The following is a 6,000-nucleotide window of genomic DNA, read 5'->3' as shown; positions in this document are numbered from 1 at the left end:
ATTTCTAAACTAACAATTTATCACAATCTTTTGCTTATTATTTTGAAACAGAATATCGCCTATCCTTAAAATCAATGAACGATTTACAAAGGGTTTCTAAGAAATTTCACAACTTACAAGTCACTAGTTAGTGTCTATTGGTTAGATAAATGATGCTCGATGTGAGGCAATTATACACACACATAGACACATACTAACCCTTAAAAGTAAAAAATCCTATTTCAAATTAAACAAAAATGTTTTATGGATGTTTGCTTGTCATGATTTGGAATTTAGTCAGATTTTCGAAATCCTCTGGTTTTACCCATTTGAATGCCTTAAATAATTTGTCCATGGACCCCCATTTTTCTTTTTAAATATTATTTACCTGTATAATTATAAGTCATTTGTAAAAGTCTTATAAAATCTTATTTTTTTTAATCGTTTTTGAGAACTTTAACTGGACAATGATAAAGCTATGAAAATCAAGAGATAGCATTTTTCCGCCATAATTATAATGGCTAATATCTCGAATACAAGCACATTGACGCCTATATCTTTTCTTTTTTTTTTTGGCATTTTAGATTCATAAATTAATCCTCTATCAATATATACTAGAGTTATGAAAAGTTATTTATTTTGTAACTGAGCAGCGAACTTCCTTTATTATAATCATTTTATTCAAAAATTAATAGATATCCGAATTTTGTACGCTGGATGTCCATTTCGTCCAAAGAAAACTCATCAGTGACGCTCGAATAAAAAAAGTTTAAAATGCCTAACAAACAACGAGCAAGCCAATGATATTATCCCTGTAGAATTGAGTAGGTCCAAACATTGTAGGTTAGTTATTTTTGTAAGAGTATAAAAAAGATTTTAAAGATGTTCTTGGATGATTGTATTAATGTTTCAATCAACATGGTCAACATCCTAACTATAAAAAAGAAAAATATTTCAATTGCGTGTTGAGAAAATTAACGTTTTGTCATATTTATATGTTTAAGTTGGATCAATTATGTATCAATAAGGCTGTAACGGTGACAAAATAGTTCTATAAGAAAGATGAAAATTAAAAGGAAACAATATAATAGTCGTAAGCTTACAACTCATAGCGCTCAAAGGCACAAGGCACGGAATTCATGTAACAGAGCTGTGTTGGTTTATTTGTATGATTATTTAACATGTTGTCATCATTTTCTTTTCATTTCCTTTATTTGTGTTTAATGCTATGTTGATTTCAAATTTTGCGTCTGGTTATACTAAGATTTAATGTATGGGCATAAGAAGTTTAAAACATACTCGAATTAAAAAGTATATTTCGTTTCAAAATTGCTACTAACGTCTATTTTAAACTTGTTACAATAATATATAATATTAATTGATAACAATGAACTTTTCAGTCAGATGTAGCACAAGGTCCTCATGAAAAAACAATTTAAATATATATAAAACGTAAATACAGGGTTCAAAATAATGATTTTCATATCAAACCTTCAGTACTGAAACTTCAATGAACACGAACTGCAGTAAACGGTTATAAAATAAAAACAGAGTTACAATTGTCATGGGGATTTTTCAAATGAGTTTCTATTTAAGGTTAAGCTATTATGAACTAGAAGAAGTATGTTATATGCACATACATATTCATGGATCTACAATCTGTCGATACCTGTAACTTGGGATTGCACAAGGTCATGTTTTTCTCTGGCTGTTTATGACGTCTTTACACTAAATCCATTGGATGTTGGACGTGTACGGATTGATAGTTTAGTCTTAGATGCATGATTTTTTTATAGTTGTTAGTGGCTTTGAACTAGCTGTCAGATAACTGAGAGTACTCTCAGATCTGTTCATTGTGTCTTTTTGTTGATGTCTGTGTCATTTTGGTCTTTTGTGGATAGTTGTCTCATTGGCAATCATACCACATCGTCTTTTTTATATATAGAAGAAGGTCTATTTTAATGGTCTTGGCTTGCTGTCATATTTGATTTTTATCCATATACATCAAGATTAAAAACAGGCGTTTGTCGTTAAACCTACGAATCGAAATTAACTGTATTTATACATGTTATAGGGTGCACACTCACATTTTTTCCAGCTGTTAAGTTTCCTAAATATACCACATAAACACTTAAATGAGAAATACGTATACGTTCATTTTCTTTATACAATCTTATGTATAAGGGATACCAGTTTAGAACTAAATCAAAATAATTTGATGACGATTGATATCGGCACTTGCATATATAAAATAGATATTAAAAAAAACCAGTGAATGTGGTTTTAAACTTAATATATGTTTTTTTGTGCTTCTTTGTTACATATTTGTTTGTTTTCATAGTGCAATGTAGTGATACATATTTTAACACAATGTTTACTGCTGTACCCATATATGACATTTTAACCTATTTAGTTTTTTGTCTTGTTCACGCATTCTTTTCAATTTAATGGAATTTGATACGACTGTCTTACAAGCACGAGGTTTAGCTAGCCATAAAATTAGGGTTAATCCAACTTCTTCTTTATAAGAAAAGGCCTGTACCAAGGTAGGAATATGACAGTTGTTTTCCATTATTTTGATGTGTTTGAGCTTTTGATTCTGCAATTTGATAAAGGACTTTGAATTTGCACTGAACTAGTTTACGTATTTGTTTAGGGGCCAGCTAAAGGACTCCTCCGGGTGCTGAAGTTTCTCGCTGCATTGAAGAGCTGTTGATGACCTTCTGCTGTTGTCTTCTCTATGGTCGGGTTGTTGTCTCTTTAACACATTCCCCACTTCTATTCTCAATTTTACATGTGATTCGTTTGCCCCAGACAATGGGTTTACATATGACATTATATCTTCGCCTTTTGTTATACTATAAATATTGTTTGGTTTTGATAGCGATTTATAGTTAAACTCGAAAAAGTATCATTTATGTAACAATGTGTAAAAACAAATATTTTAAGGAATTCTGAATTGCCCAAATATTTGCAAGTCGTAACCAGTACAAAAATTGAAAAGATAATATAAGGATTTGAGGTTAATCCCCCAAAAAAGTAACTGGTTTCACCTTAACGATATTCGCTCCTCTTGTTTTTGATTTTTTATTATGAAATATAAAATAATTGGCTTACATCTCGAAAACGACACACAAACTTTTCATTTTATTTCTGCTCTTTTAGTCCCTTTATTTCTAAACGTTAATTTATTACAATCTTTTAAATAGTTTGTTTTTTTGAAACAGAATATCGCCAATCCTGAAAATCAATGAACGACTTACAAAGGGTTTTTAAGAAATTTCATAATTTACAAGTCAGTAGTTAATGTATATTGGTTAGAAAAATGATGCACGATGTGAAACAATTAGACACACATACAAACACATACTAACCTGTAAAAGTAAAAATCCATTCAAACAAAAACAAATCTTGATTATAATCTTTTTTTGCTCTTAAAAAGACTCTTAATAGATATCCAAATTGTGTACGCCAGATGGGCATTTCGTCTAAAGAAAACTCATCAGTGACGCTTGAATCAAACGATTTAAAAATGACTGATAAAAAACGAGCAATGACCAAAAATGTTATCTCTGTGGATGTGTTTTTGTCATATATATTTCAGGTTAGTCTTAAAGTAAGAATATCAAAAAGGTTTTAAAGATTTCCTTGAATGATTGTATAAATGTTTCAGTCAACATGGTCAACAATATAACTATGAAAAAGAAAAATATTTCAACTGCGTGTTGAGAAAACTAACGTTTTGTCATATTTATATGTTTAAGTTGGATCAATTATGTATCAATAAGGCTGTAACGGCAACAAATTAGTTCTATAAGAAAGATGAAAATTAAAGGGAAACAATACAATATTCGTAAGCTTACAACTCATAGCGCTCAAAGGCACAAGGCAAGAAATTCATGTAACAGAGATGTGTTGGTTTATTTGTATGATTATTTAACATGTTGTCATCCTTTCCTTTATGTATGTTTAATGCTGTGTTGATTTCAAATTTTGCGTCTGATTTTCCTAAGCTTTCGTATATGGACGTAGGAAGGTTTAAAACATACTCGACTTATAAATGTATATTGTTTCAAAAATGCTACATGACGTCTATTTTAAACTTGTTACAATAATAATATAACTTGATTACATTGAATTACTCAGTCAGATGTAGCACAAGGTCCTATAAAAAACAATTCAAATATATATAAAACGCAAATACAGGGTTTAAAATAATGATTTTTATATCCAACCTTCAGTATTAAAACTTCCATGAACACGAACTGCAGTAAGCGATTATAAATTAAAAGTTAAAATTGTGATTGGGATTTTTCAAAATAAGTTTCTTTTTAAAGTTTAGCTAAAATGAACTAGAAGCAGGTCTATTTTATTGTCGATACTAGTAAATAAATAAAGGCAACAGTAGTATATACCGCTGTTCGAAATTCATAAATAGATTGAGAGAAAACATATAACGTAAACGATGTTTACACAAAACGTATAAGTTTTTTGCACATAACGTTATAAGTGTTTGCACATACGGTATTAGGTGTTTACACATAATGTAAAAGGCATTTGCACATGACGTAATCAATGTTAACAGAGAGTATCAATTGTTCGGCATAACGCATATGAACTATATCATAATGTTTTATGTTTGTCACTGGATGACATATGTTTGAACACAACATAAAGCCGTCAGACCAAACAATAAATGCATTTGACATAACACAGAAATGCAGTGTCAGGAAATAAAGGCTCCTGCACATAACATACAGAAGAAATAATGACAGGACGTAAATGCAAAGCGACAACATACATTAAATATATACACTATAAGACCGTTTCGGCGTTCCATATGTAGACTATTTTAAAACTTTTTGATACTTTAACGACGTTTAATATATCTTTCATTGCTAATGAATCCTTCAAGTCATAAGAAACCTCAAATTAAAAAAAATAATGCATATGTATGAACTCAATGGATAGTTTTCATTATAAAACTTAGGCCACACCAATTTGATTCCTTGTTCGACGGACCCGCCCGCACCTATTTTTTTCAAAACTGAATTTTTTTATTTTTTTATATTCCCGCTTCCCGCATCCGGAAATGTCATCATGTCTATTTTCCGCACCGTTTTTTTTTTGTTGTAAATATTATAAAAAGATATCAACATTGGTTTCTTTCCCCCTTACTTATATTCCCTATCAAAAAATGCTCGTTGTTAGAATAAAGTACAAAGAACTTCTGAAGGATTTCCCTTCAACTGCAATTATATTGTATGCTGGCAAAACAAAATTATCTATAGCCGCTGCATGTTTATGCACCTATCCTGATTGATTCAGGGGCCTGTCGTTCAGCAGTTATCGTTTGTTGATGTCGTCATTGGTATTTTCCCGTTTGGATATCAAATTAGATCGTTGGTTTTCCTGTTCGAATTGTGTACGCTAATAATTTTGGGATCCTTTATAGCTTGCTGTTTGGTCTGTATCAAAGCCCTGTGTAGAAGGCCGTACTTTGACCTGTGTTTGTTATTGTCAGGTTGAGAATAACCCTCCCTCAGACAAGGGGTCATGAGGGGTCATTTTACTGATGAAGAAAGGAAAATAGAAATACCAAGGATTTGTATAGTTCATCTATACAAAACCTTTGAAAACTTAAAATTTCGTACTAAAAAAATGGAGAGTTACATCATATTTTAAACAACTTTTTCTAAAAGAGGGGTCCACTTATTTTGAATAATATTAAACTGTTAAAGTAAATGTGTTAATTTAACTTGGTTGAAGTCCAGGAATATTACAAAATTATTGGACATGTTTTGACCATTTAATACTAGATAGATATATAGTTCTTTGAGAAAATATGAGCCCTTTTGTACAAACAAATATATTATAACTTATATTGATCCCTCATAAAACATGTAAAAGGGATATTTATAACATTAAGGGGTTGCCCCAAAACTGATTATGACTTGGATGGAGAATTGTCTCATTGTCAGTCACACATACATAGACCAGATTTAATTATTTTTTGGTGAA

The sequence above is a fragment of the Mytilus galloprovincialis genome, chromosome 11 (genome assembly GCF_965363235.1).
Source record: "Mytilus galloprovincialis chromosome 11, xbMytGall1.hap1.1, whole genome shotgun sequence".
NCBI classification, from domain to species: Eukaryota; Metazoa; Mollusca; class Bivalvia; order Mytilida; family Mytilidae; genus Mytilus; species Mytilus galloprovincialis.
Note: the sequence above shows the minus strand (reverse complement) of the source record.